A 14,212-nucleotide genomic window follows, 5' to 3' on the forward strand; every position below is an offset into this window, starting at 1 on the left:
TTCAATAGTATTTCCTAAAGGTCATTCACTTTAAGACCTTCCTCTGGTCTTGGAGTGTTTCCTCTGGAAGGTCTTTTGTCACATTTGCAGCCACATTTGGGGTAAAAAGTCTGTAGCATCTCAGAGGTACAGCTTCTTTCACGGTCTACATGGATAAAGGACAAACAAACATCTTATTTCACTGCCCCTTAGGTCTACTTGTGTCCCTTGAACTCCACACTGCACTCCACTGCTGCACTTTTTAGTTGGTTAAAATCCCATGATGTGATGTTAAAAACTGAACTAAAAAAAGTTTCAAAAACTGCTCAGTGTGTCAGCCAGGCAGCCACAGGAGCAGCCAGCCACTCATCTAGTGCCAGAGGAGCACTTTGTTAGTTCCTTTCTGAGACCTTTATTTCAGAAAGGTTAAATAATGTAAATAAATAATATAATATATAAATAAATAATATTTCAATTACCTCAACTTCAGCATTGCCAGTTAGCTTTGGGGACCCCCTTATATCTGAAGGCAATGGTGTAATTCAACTAAATATCTACATTGATGACATACGCTGTTTCTAAACTAAAATTAACTACAGTTTAGTTTGAATTTCAGCTGAAATTGGTAAGATAGAAGTTTACTATTTTGATTGTTTCTGCATCATAATTACAACATGGAATAAATTGCACCAAAAGAGAAACGTGTTCTATTTCGGGAAGCTTGTGCTGTACCCATGACGTGCACTGTCTCATGTCAAGTACTGAGCGCGCGCTTCCTCCTCCTCTCCTCCTCGCGCTCTCACGCTCGCGCACGCCCACCTCACGCCCAGAAAGAAGAGAGCTTTGAATCAGACTTGTCATTATCGAGTTTCTTGTACATTTAGAAGCATAAAACACGTCGCATATTTCACATAGTGGTCGAGGCTTTAACAACCTCCTCACATGATGTCCAGAGAGCGCAACTACGTGCTCAAGTAAAGGTTACGTAATGCGCTTTACGTGCTGCCTGTTTGAATCTCGAGGTGGTTACTTTTATGTTCAGACTTTTTATTGCTATGAGAGACTCGTTTGAAGTCGACGGAAGCACCATCTATATCTATCTTTATATCTATAGAAACCTCCCAAGGGATGAACTAAAATATCACACAATGTGTGCGCCATCTACTGGTGTATAATTCATCTAGAGAGAGGAAATTTTGTCATTGAAGGTTAAAAATAGTCAAAAAATTTCAAATTCAAATTAGGGTTAAGGATTAAGCCACTAGCCAGAGGGTCACCAGTTCAAATGTGATCCAAGTGCATATTGCAACTGTGTCCTTCCCCTACAAGACACAAGACACTTCCAGACAAAATGTAGTAACATATTCATAGACCTTCAGTAGCCATGGCAAGAAGGATAAGTCCCTGTGTGGCAACACCGTCTTGGCACCAAGACATAAAACATAGCAAGTATGCAAACTCTATGAGCCTGCTGAAAGGGGAGAGGCTGCAGTCAGCTGCATGATGAGTGACAAGAATAAAGTTTAGAGAGTGTTCGTTTTTGATGCGCAAGGGGAAAATCATCATAAACTCTCTACTGTTGTAATAAATAGTTGGTATTAACTTGTCTGAAATACACTTTTCATTTTCTCTGTTTGTGGATAAGGTGGATGTTGAAAGCAATACATATGCAGACAACACCCAGGTCTGTTTGCTCACAGCAACTCCATTGTCAAGTCAATGAAAACATCCAATGGTCACAGAGACGTTTGTCTGCAAAGCTGTTTGAGCAATAATATTCATAAAGGAGCAGCATGTTAGAAGGTGGAAATCTGTCTACAACATTGGTTTACCTTTTGCCATTGGCAAATACGAGCAAAGAAGGCTGTCAAAAATGTCATGCTGCTTATTGTACTGCAGTTAACAACAAGTTAAGGGGTAGTCCTCAGGTAATCCTGACCAAGACTCTTGATCAAGATCTGAACAGGGGAAGGGTCCCTGCACTTCACTGCAGCTGCTCTGCTCCTGATTTGAAAGTACAGTGTTAAGTTATTGTTAAGTAAAACTGGGTTTGCAGCAACACTGAACATTCCACCCAAGCCTTTTCCGATATCAGGGCAATAATTTGAAATTTCAAGTGTGCTGCAGGAAGAATTATAAACAATTTAAAATGACAAAATACCCAGACGACTGTACCATATCAGTCATTTGCATGCTTTCTGCCACTAGATGGCAGCATGTTTGCATTATTCTACCCGCCCACTGTAGAATACATGAGCTCTCTGATTCATAATGAACAGTGTATGTACTTATTAATGATGTACAGATGTGATACACTTTGATTCAACAGCGTTCGTTTAATAGTTACATATACATTCTATATATACATATATATTCTACATATATATTCTATTCTATATTTTCAAGATACTAAAGTCTGTCTCATTGTAGTCAATCTTTAATCCTGGTTTAGTCCTTGTTCGGACCAATTTTAAAATATATTTATACCCTTGTTTAGTCCTGGTTTAGTCCCTTTGCTGGTTCATTCATACAAATCATACTTATCATACTTATTTCTGCGTACATTGCATCATAAAAGTATTTTTGATTCTTCTCATGGGTTAAAGAGCCTTTAAAGCCCAGATTGTCTCTACTCCAACAGTGACGCAGATCCGGTCCTTGGTGCCACAGACCTCTGCTGATGGCCATAATTCTCCAGTCTCCTCTGCCCTGGACACACAATAGTTTTCTGTGAGTGGTTTTTGTTCGTGCCTCAGAATGCCCCCCTTTGACCTGCCCACTCAGATTCCACTGCCCACACGGAGAGCATAGAAGAGCCAGTGAAGGGAATGAGGACATGTACGGTACAGTGTTGGACAACATTTAACATTTCATTTACATGAAGTTTGGATATTTCATTTAGTGTCATTGTTGTATTTCATTGTGAGTCAGGCATGCATCTTAACCAATAGGGCAAATAGGGCAGTGTTTCTCATAATGTGGTCTGGGTCTTTGGAATAGTTCTTGTGGTTTTGGGGGTCTTGCAAATCTAAACCTTTTCAGCTAAATTATGCTTGGATCTTAAGGCATGTCCTGGTTGATTCATGCAAAGTTCAGTGTAGGTTAAATCATACAGTAGTATCAGTAGTATCCCCTGTGGCCTGTTGGTTGCTCCTTCTCTCCCTCCCTATACCTCACACACACTGCACTCTGGTTTGGAGCTGATTTTGGCCCCTTTTCAATGAGCTTCCTTTTGTTTTTTCCACTTAGAGTCGTGCGCAGTTGAAATAGTGTTGTTATTGTCTCAAAGTTTCCTGGATGTGTTCAAGGCCAGTGTTTCAGAGAAGCACTCGTGAAACTCTGTCAGAAGTGACTCAACAATAATGAGCCTTGGACCTTAATGTTCTTCATTTATCAAGCGAACTGCATTGTTAGGTTGAAGCTTTTAAGACAATGGCAAAATTTGAATATGTGGTGACCTATATTAGTGCTCTGGCATTCACAACAGACAAAAATCCAGCTATAAACAGACTAAAAAGCTTTTTCTGTACACAAGGTTAAGGTTGATTTTAATTTAACTTTTAATTTATTGTATATACATTTTAAGTGTTATTGCATGATTTACCTTGTGCTCTCATAGTGTATTTGTTTGTATTGAGTCTATGTTTGTAAATATGCTGTATAAATACATTATAGGCCATGAGGCTTGGTAAAGCCTGATCTTGCCAGATCTCAGAAGCAGAGCTGGGCTTGATTAGTACCTGGATGGAAAACCACTGGAAATATCAGGTGCCAGTGGGAAAGTTGTCATTGTGTCCTTAGGCAAGACACATCACCCATATTGCCTAGTATGAAAGTGGTGTGTGTGTGTGTGAATGTTGTTCGTGATCAAAGGAGCCAATGGCACAGACTAGCAGTCTGGCTTCAGTCGGTCTGGCAGAGGGCAGATCCTGTGCTAATTAATCATTTTTTTATTCTTCAAACATCAAGATCAAGAATAAATGTAAATACAGAATTCACAGATTCATTTTTAAGGAAATGCCAAACCATTCTCAGAGGTGTAGAAGAGGAAAAAGTAGTTTCAAGTCACAAATGAATCACAGTAAAATCCCAGACACATTACTATTGTTTAAATTCATGTTTAACAGTGAAATCCAGAACCGCAGAAAAGACCCGATGTAAAAGGTGAGATTCACACATTTAAACTACTACACCACATGAATTTGCATAAACTCATAAATTGTACAATTGTGTATTTAATGTTAAATATTTTATATAAGTAGAATATTGTTGCCTTGAAAAATAATTTGACCTCTTATTCGTGCTTATTCTTGTTATTTTACTACCGTTTATAGACCTAAATTTCAAAATCTATGTGTTTAAAATAGTTACTTGCATTTAAGTAAACATACCATAACATTAAAAAAACAAACAAAACAAAAACCAAAAAAAATTAAAATCCTTCTATTGTCTTGATTACGTTAAAGGCGCATTACCTAACTTTTCATGTGTTGGTTTGGCACATGCTTGTCCAGATGGAAACAGGCAGGTGACTCCAAGTTACATATCAGATCTGTGGAGAGGTGACCCTGCTCAGAGTAAGAATGTATTTTTTTCACAGCATTTTGAGCAATAAACACCCTGAAGTTGATCAAATTAAGATATATGTTTAATGTGGACTGTGGAAAATTACAGGCAAGGCAAAGCGTCCTCATTGAGACAAGCAGGTGGCAAACCCTACCAAAAAGTTATATAGTGCACTTTTAAATACAAATACCACACTTTTTTGCTTTGCTATTGTCAAAACATCTTCAGAGCATTTCAACACGTGGTGAGACCAAACTGAAAGTGCGTCCTCTTCATGGTTCACAGTTTATTGGTTATCTTCTTTATCACATTCTATCGATTACATCACGCCTCTCTTTCACAATCGTCATAGAGATCACTTCCTTTATGGCACCTCACCTCAAAATGAGAAAGAGGGGAGAGAGGAGATGGGGGGATATGTTTGCGGTTTGTGTAGGCTAAATATTTCGTTACTCACTCAATCATGTCATATCAAAAGTCCCCCTTGCAGTATTCACCCACACAATTCAAAAGAGTCAATTAGACACAACATTATACTTGTTAAAATGGAACGTTTTGCCAGTACCATCACTACTGTGTCCAAGTCTACCCTGTCTGATTGATTACACACAATCAAATATCATAATTGTGGTGATCATAGGCACAGAACAGCAGCCACACTCCAGTCAGTGTCAGTAATATCAAAGTGTTTTGTCAGTTAACCTTAGTAACTGAAGAATCAATGCAACATATACAATGTCTGCTACTTTTCTGTTATGAGGGAAGTATTTGGGGTTTAACTCTGAAACCCATTTTCTCTTCAAAAATATACACACCAAAAATATGAATACAAATTACACTGTCACTTATTGTACATATTGTGATAAAATGACGTCTTTTTGACCGTATCAAACCAGTGTTTCCTGAGTGCGTAATGTTCTGTAAGAGTCTGATCTCTTGGCTCCATCCTTTCTGAGCTTTCCGGTGAGTCGACTTCCTTTTTCCAGCAGAATGCCTCCAACTGTGTATTCGTATGTTTTCTGGTGCTGCTGACCACGTGGAGGAGATGATTTTGTACTATACAGTTGAAACATACACTATACAAAATGACACATATGTTTGTTTTTTCTCACTGTTTGACACAAAATCAGACAAGGTCAATTAGGGTTAACATAATTATTTCTATTTGCCACATGCCAGAAAAATGAGAGAAGCATTTTTAAAGACAATTTTCCATGAGTTTCTTCAATGTAAAAAGTTTACACACAGTACGATTATTATGACTCTAAACAATTTGGGAAAACCCAGATGATGATGGCATGTCTTTGGAAGCTTCTAATAGGTTTATTGACAACATATGAGTTAATTAGAGACACACCTGTGGATGTATGAAACACACTGCTTCTTTGTGTAACATCATGGGAAAGTCAAAAGAAATCAGCCAAGATATCAGGAAGAGAAATGTGGTCCGGTTCATCCTTGGTGCAATTTCCAGACGCCTGAAGGTGCCACGTTCATCTGTTTAAACAATTATACACAAGTATGAAGACCATGGGAATGTCCAGCCATCAGACCGCTCAGGAAGGGACGGGTTTTGAGTCCCACAGATGAACGTGCTTTGGTCTGAAATGTGCAGATCAACCCAAAAACAAAAGTAAAAGACCTAATCCTCAGTCAGTTAAACCATGTGGAGAAGAAATGTGACTATTTTTTGTGTTAAATACTGGCAATCATTAGAAGTCTATATAGTTTATTTGAATATATTTAAATGAATATTGAAAGCATGTTTTATTTGTTTTTAATGAGACAAAATTTAATCAATTTGAAAATTACAGATCAATATTATCGATCAATATGAGGTCATGAAAATGTTTAATTTTATTCAAAAGCATTTGTCCGTTAGCATCATGTTACTATTAGCAATGTTACATAGCCTAATCCAAGTATTCTGTGTAATGGACAAAACAGTGCCCCAGAGAAAGTGTACTTCACCAGGCCAAGTTATGAGTCAGGTCTGTGGAGTGGCAAGTCAAAACACCTTCCATGAAATAAAGGTTTTTCTTTTATTCAGTTTTTTAGTGGCAATGTTATGTGGTGGAACTTGAAATTGTCCAAATAAAGAACAGTTTAATGCACCATTGAGTTTTGTAGTAAAAAATACTTGTGATGATGGTTTGAAAGTGAAACACTGGAGGGTTCTGAGAATATTTGTCAAAGTGAGGCGTTCAAAGATATGAGCACATGACACTTCCTGCTATTGTACTGCTGAACTCGCCACAACTGTGGTTTATGTAACAGGGGCTGCACAGGGCAGAACAGGACAAAGCAGTTTAACATCAAGTACAGTGTTCATGTGCATGCAGAGAATACATGTTAAAAGTACATGAAGCTGTAAAAATGGTTTTGGATCTTTAAAGTCCTAGTGTGTAACATTAATAAATAATAAATAAAATAAAATGCCAGTGAAATCAAACCTATGTCTGCTTGTTAATGCCCAATCTTGACTGATGTCAGCCACAATGGCAACCTCTTCTCCTTCAGCCTGCCCCAGGACAGCTATGGCTCCAATACCACCCTCACCGTAAAGTACTTTCTGTGTCTTAAAAGGTGCTATATAAATCCAGTCCATTATTATTATTTATTTATTACTTCATTACAGCATACTGTTCATCTGGTCATGTTATAAGTCAGGTCCATGGAGAGGCATGCTAGCTCACAATAGGGATGCAGGGTGGATGGCTGAAATTACACAGTGGGACTTTAACTAAAAAAGGCATCACTTGATTTTATACTGCACATAATTGCACCTACATCACATGAAACCTAAGCCCTTTGTCCTATAACCCTATATTAAGTACAATGTAATACAAGTTTGTACTACACAATATTACCTACAGCAGATTTCATTATAGAGCTGCCAGTATTAACAGATAATACAGATCTGAAGTGTATTGGGTCGGAGTGGCAGCTGGCTCCTTATCACCTATAACGTCCTCAAACATCATAAAGCCACTGAGGCGTGAGATGGAGGCGTTGGTTTTCAAATATTTGTTCTCTGTGGCGCGCCGAGCAGAGTCCTCCTCTGCTCATATCTGTGCTCAATGAAAAGACTGACATCAAGCCATGGAAAATGACCAGTTTTGGCAATGACCGTCAGGAAGCTGTTATCAGTCAGATATTTGGACTGATAATTGCTTCCGGTAAATGCAAGAAAGTGAGTGCGACTGAGCAATGGGTTTTGGTTTGTACATATCTGTGACTGTTTCAATGTTTAAATGTCTAAATGTGCAGATGTTTCTTTCTCAATTCTGTTAAAGCCACAGCATGTAACTTTTTAGCCAAAAATAGACTAAAGTAAAAGCATGTTTTGGTTATTGCACTGAAAAACATGCATCCTTCTGTGAGCTGGCTTTTGTCACCACAAACCTTATTTGGCCTGGAGGGGGAGCTCCACCTGCTTGTTTCCATGGAAATGTTGTTCCTTTGGCTATAAACTTCCATTGTATGGCATAAAATGTATTTATCTCCATGGAGAATGTTCTGAAGTATGGTTTTAATGATCAAATTCAATTTAATTGTGCAGGTGATGTGCAGCCTTCAGAAAGTTACACACTGTGCCTTTAATGGACGCCTCACTGTTTGTTTGTTTTTTTCAATTTTTGGTTAATTTCAATTATTTATAAAAACAAATATTCTAATCTATACCATAAATAGTACTGTTATGTCATATAAGTAGAATACTGTAAATAACACAAAAAGAAGATTATACATTTTTGGTGGTTGGCTTAAATGAAATATCTCAATTTCCAAAACATGGTTCAAATTGCAACCTTTAAAACCTCTTTCCCATAGACCACTCCTGGACGAATGAGGGGTTACAATGACAAATTGTTTATATCTATAATCTCAGTAAATGAATCTTGTCACGTTCTACCTCTGCTTCTCAAATTGCCCAAACCTCAAATCCGGTCTTTACAAGGAAAAGGTCTAGACAGGAGTGAGTAGTTTTAGGATTTTAAAGATATTAGAGGTCGTAGCACAGCTGCTCAGTTCTGTTCCTGTGTGTTAGCTAAATGGCTGTGTAACACTTGAGAGCACAGGGGGATGAAAGTCTCATTTAAAGGGATTGAAGTCTGCACCTGTCACATGTGACTCAAGCCTATAGTCTATAGTGTGTACAGGAATATGTGTTCTGTGCAGTTTGAAATACAGGAAAGAGATGTTATAAAGAGAGTTGTTGGTTCTTCCATATTGCACTGACTTTAAATTCTTTAACATGATGTTGCCTCATTAGAGCATATGGAGAAAGCCTGACAAAAATATATATAAGATAATCATTTGGTGACTAGTTACGTGCTTTGATCACTTTGGGATGGATTTATATTCGTATTTGGCCTTTCAAATTGCTGATATACAAAGAGTAAATTGCGAGCCTCTGAAGATTTATGTTTAATCTGTTGTTGCAAAGTAAGTTTTCTGTTCTTAAATATGAATTTTGGAAAAGTTTCCACACTAAAATATGATAAAGTATGTTGATTTGTGGAAAATGTTCAATGTTCAACAAGTCGACAATGCACCAATTCTCTGAGAGGCTTTAAAACAGCTTTGTAATCCGTTTAGAACTTATTTGCTGTCAAGATCAGCAGTCAACCCCAGTGATGATGGTGACGCCCACAGCAACTTCTGGAATAAGGTGAATCTAAAATAACATGTATCAGTGTGTGTCCCTTTGTGTGTGATAGCTGTACATAGTGTCCATTTTCAGACACATCCAGTGCTCAGTTTGACTCTGTGACCTTTGACCCTGCAGCAGTGTCTCAGCTGTCCTCAGGCAGGTGTCCTCTCTGTGTGTCCTCTGTGTGAAGAGACAGGTTCAAATACACATGCACTCATCCTCTCTCCTCCTGTCTCTCTCGCTTTCTTTCTTTCTTTCTCTCTCTCTCTGTCCCTCACTCCCTCTTTCTCTCTCTTCTTCTTTTTCATTTCCTATTGTAAAGGAGTTTTAAAGTATTTGACTATAGACACACAGCACCAATCATTGAGGGCCATATGACAGACCCACTTGAGAAATTGGATGTCATTCGGGTGCGTTCTGGAAAAAAAGTTGACAGAATATAATGCACATTAGTCTACAGGGGGTCTTCGTCAAACTTCTTGCTATAGTCTCTCTCTCTCTCTCTCTCTCTCTACTCTATGTCTTCTTTTTCCTCCTCTTCCCTCCTCTCTTTACCTTGAACAGAGCTAACACACAGATAAGCATTCTGTGTGCGCGATTGACCTTTACACAAACATGCCTGTCACTTGTCTTATCTCAATGGTGCATTTCCGCTGAATCCGTCTGTCACATCCTGCATGTGTCTCCTCCTCCTCCTCCTCCTCTTCCTCATGTCTCAATATCAACCACAACAGACTCCTTCAAAATGTACCGCCCCACTTTTAAAACCAACATCCTCTTTCTAAACTCACTTCATATGCTCTACTTTCTTGCAGCTGATCCATTAAAGGTGCACTGTGTAACTTTTCTAGTGGAGAGTCTGCCACTTGCTTGTCTCCATGGAGATGTTAATTCTTTGCCTGGAATGTTTCACGGTGTGACATTTTAGATTTTAATTTATTTTCATTGAAGCATAATACATTGTAATGCAAGAGAATGGATGATGACTGTATACATAAATGGACAGAGCTAACCTGCTGCCATGTTCCAAACAGGAAGTGACTTCTGACTCCGACTTTGGGTTCAATTTTCTTTCTACTGATGCACCGTCGCACCTCTCCTCATAAGTGCTACTGTCAGGCTTGTCATTAGCCCATAAACGACAGGAACGTCCCATCGTTATGCGTCATTTTTGTCTTAAATGTTGAGTTTTTATTTCGCTATTTTATCCGTAAATCCAAATAGGAACAATAATAACAGACAAATCAGACGCCTTCTTTCCCTGAGGTCATTACCACTAGCGTTAGCAACAGGTTTGATTGACAGTGTTGCTAAGCGCCCCTGCTCCCTGCTAAACCAATGGTACAGATGAGAAGAGATGTTCCCTTCAACAGCCTCGCTCTGGATTGGTTCTTTGGTTGTTATGTTCTTGGTTGGTATTCCAAATATTGAACTTGACTTCAAATTCACCTTCATAACAGCTAGCCTAGTTTAATTTGGTTGGAGTCAAACACTATAATCCACTTCTTTATACAGTCTATGGAAGAAACCCCTCAAGAGGCTAAAGAGGCCATAATCTCCATATAAACTGCATGTAGGAATGTGAATGTATTTTTAAGCAACAAAATACCTGCGATCAATTATGAAAGATAGATAAGTATAATGTCATACTGTGGGGCATTTCATTTCAAGACAAGGATAATTAACCTTCCACTAGAAAAGTTACACAGTGTGCCTTTAATGTACTTCACTACAGATGTCACGGAGGCTTAATGACGTAAGCCACACTTATGAAATTGCATGCCATTGGTCTAGACTGCTGCACCACAAGCTTCAGTTTCCTCTTTTTTTTACATAAACAAAATCGATCACAAGGAGGCATGCAGTGTGTGAACGGCTTACACAATTGTTTTGTCGTAAATACTTGTTGCTTTTCTGTGGCTTACTGCTTGAAAAACAAACACATTTCATAAGAATGTATGTACAGTTGAAACCAGAAGTTACATACACTTTTTTTTCCTCACTGTCTGACATGAAATCATACTGTTTTAGGTCAATTATAATTACCAAAATTATTTCTATTTGCTAAATGCCAGAATAATGAGAGTATTTGCCTTTTGTCTGCCTTTAAATTGTATGACTTGGTTTCAAACATTTTGGATATTCTTCCACAAGCTTCTCACAATAGTTGGTAGGAATTTTGTCCTAATTCCTCCTGACAGAGCTGGTGTAACTGAGCCAAGTTTGTAGGCCGTCTTGCTCGCACATGTCTTTTCAGGTCTGTCTATACATTTTCAATAGGACTAAGATCAGAGCTTTGTGATAGCCACTCCAAAACATTGACTTTGTAATCCTTAAGCTACTTTGTAACCACTTGGGCAGTGCGCTTCCATTTGGAAGGCCCATTTGTTCCCAAGCTTTAACTTTCTGGCTGATGTCTTGAGATGCTGTTTCAGTATTTCCTCATAATGCTCTTTCCTCATGGTACCATCTATTTTGTGAAGTGCACCAGTCCCTCCTGCAACAAAACAACCTCACAACATGATGCTGCCACTCCTGTATTTCACAGTTGGGATGGTGTTCTCAGGCTTGCAAGCTTCCCCTTTTTCCTCCAGACTTAGTGTCATCAGTCCACAGGACATGTCTCCAAAAATTAAGGTCTTTGTCCCTGTATGCATTTGAAAACTGTAATCTGTTTTTTTATGTTTCTTTTGGAGTGATTGCTTCTTCCTGACAGTGCACATGTCGGTACAGTATTTGTTTCACTGTGGATTTTGACACACTCTTACCAGCTTCAGCCAGAATCTTCATAAGGTCTTTTACTTTTGTTCTTGGGTTGATATACACATTTTAGATCAAGGTATGTTCATCTCTGAACCCATCTCCTTCCTGAGTGGTCTGATGGCTGGACATTCTTGTGTTTATACTTGTGTATAATTGTTTGAGCAGATGAATGTGGCACATTTAGGCATCTGGAAAAATCCACACTTCTCTTCTTGATATCTTGGGTGATTTCTTTTGACTTTCCCATGATTTTACACAAAGAAGCAGTGTGTTTCAGGTGTGCCTTCAAATACATCCGCAGGTGTGTCTCTAATTAAGTCAGGTGTTGTCATTAAACCAATCAGAAACTTCCATAGACATGACATCATCATCTGGGTTTCCCCAAATTGCTTAATTTAAATGCATATTAATCTTACTGTATATAAACGTCTGACATTGAAGAAACTCATAAAAAAGTGTCTAAAAAATCCTCCCCTCATTTTTCTGGCATTTAGCAAATAGAAATAATTGTGTTAATCCTAATTGACCTAAAACAAGAAAAGTTTAGTGATTTTATGTCAGACAGTGAGAAAAAAAGCATGTGTCTTTTTATATAGTGTATGTAAACCTGGTTTCAACAATATGTGTGTATGTACGCCTAAATTCATTCTGAAGGGTCATTTTTAATGGTTAAAGAAAATTACAACAATGCATAATGTGTCTATGTAAACCCAGTCTCTATTTTTCTTAGATATTTAAGGTGTTCCAGCAGTGTTTTACAGTGGGGTGTCTCTTACTCAAGTGGGTTTATTGCTTATTGCGCTAATGACCACAGTGTTAGGTCAAGATGTCACTTCAGTAACTTTTCACAAAAACCACATGGCTGAATCAGACGTATTTTGCACTGAGTAACTTTTCTGGCTCATCTGTGTGGAAATGTAATTACTTTGTTCCACAGATGCCATGAAACATATCTACGCTCATGGAGCCAGGCAGGTGACCCCACCAGGCCAAGTTACCGGTCAGATCTGTGAAGAGGCAAGCCCACTCACAGTAATGTAAGATTTTAAAAGTTTTATTAGCAATAAATAGATAGATATAGATAGAATAGATACATTTGAAGCTATATACCATCTCCACAGAAACAAGCAGGTGATGGATACCCACCAGAAAAGTTACACAGTGTGTTATAATGCTCATCAAAACAGACCTGGAGTTGTGTTTTGTTTCATTCACACATGTTTGAGTAACATTTTATTATTAGTATTTCTGCATCTCCAAAGCTCAAAATGATCTGTTCCACCTTCTGATTTCATGTCAGATGATATAATTCTAGTGAAGGTGTATGGAGTTTAAAAACAACAGAGAGAGGAACAGAGAAAATAACTCAGGCGAAATATGCTGGGTTTGTGTGTTATACATGTGTGAATGAAACAAAACAAAACGCCAGGTATGTTTTTGATGAGGAAACAACATTATAACAGAAAATAGCGTAATATGGAAGGCAAGGTAAGTTTATTTGTATACGTTGTACAGTTTGTACACAAAGTAATTCAAAGTGTTTTACAGAATGAAAAAGACATTAGAATCACGATATAACAAATCGAAACATAATTAATCACAAATAATAATCATAAGATTAACATTAAAGGAGAAAAGTGCAAAATAAAACCCTTTCAGTCAGATGCACAGATAAACAGAACTGTTTTGAACCTGGATTTAAACATTGTCAAAGTAGAGGCATGTCTCACATCAGGAAGACTGTTCCAGGTTTTAGCTGCATAAAACTGAAATGCTGATTCCCCATATTTAGTCCTGACTCTAGGACCAGCAGGAGGCCGGTCCCGGAAGTCCTAACATGTGGCACTAACATGTGGGGATATTCTTTGGTGCTGATCCATGGGGAGACTTGTTCAGAGCAGATTCTGTTCTCTGAGCCACAGGAGCCAGAGACCTGAGCACAGGACGCATGTGTGAAGTACTTCCTGGTTCTAGTCAGGATTTGAGCAGCAGTGTTCTGGATGTACTGCAGCTGTTTTAACGCTCATTTGGAGAGGCCAGTGAACAGGCCGTTACAGTAGTCTAATCTACTGGAGACAAATGTATAGATAAGTCTCTCTAAGTCCGGCTTTGACAGTTTACCTTTGATTTTTGTAATGTTTTTAGATGGTAAAATGCTGCAGATGTTACTGATTTAATGTGGCTGTTAAAGTTCAAGTCTTAGTCCATTATTACCCCTAGATTTCTAGCCTGATTTGAAGGTTTGAAGCT

This window comes from Periophthalmus magnuspinnatus, chromosome 7 (genome assembly GCF_009829125.3).
Source record: "Periophthalmus magnuspinnatus isolate fPerMag1 chromosome 7, fPerMag1.2.pri, whole genome shotgun sequence".
Classification (NCBI taxonomy): domain Eukaryota; kingdom Metazoa; phylum Chordata; class Actinopteri; order Gobiiformes; family Gobiidae; genus Periophthalmus; species Periophthalmus magnuspinnatus.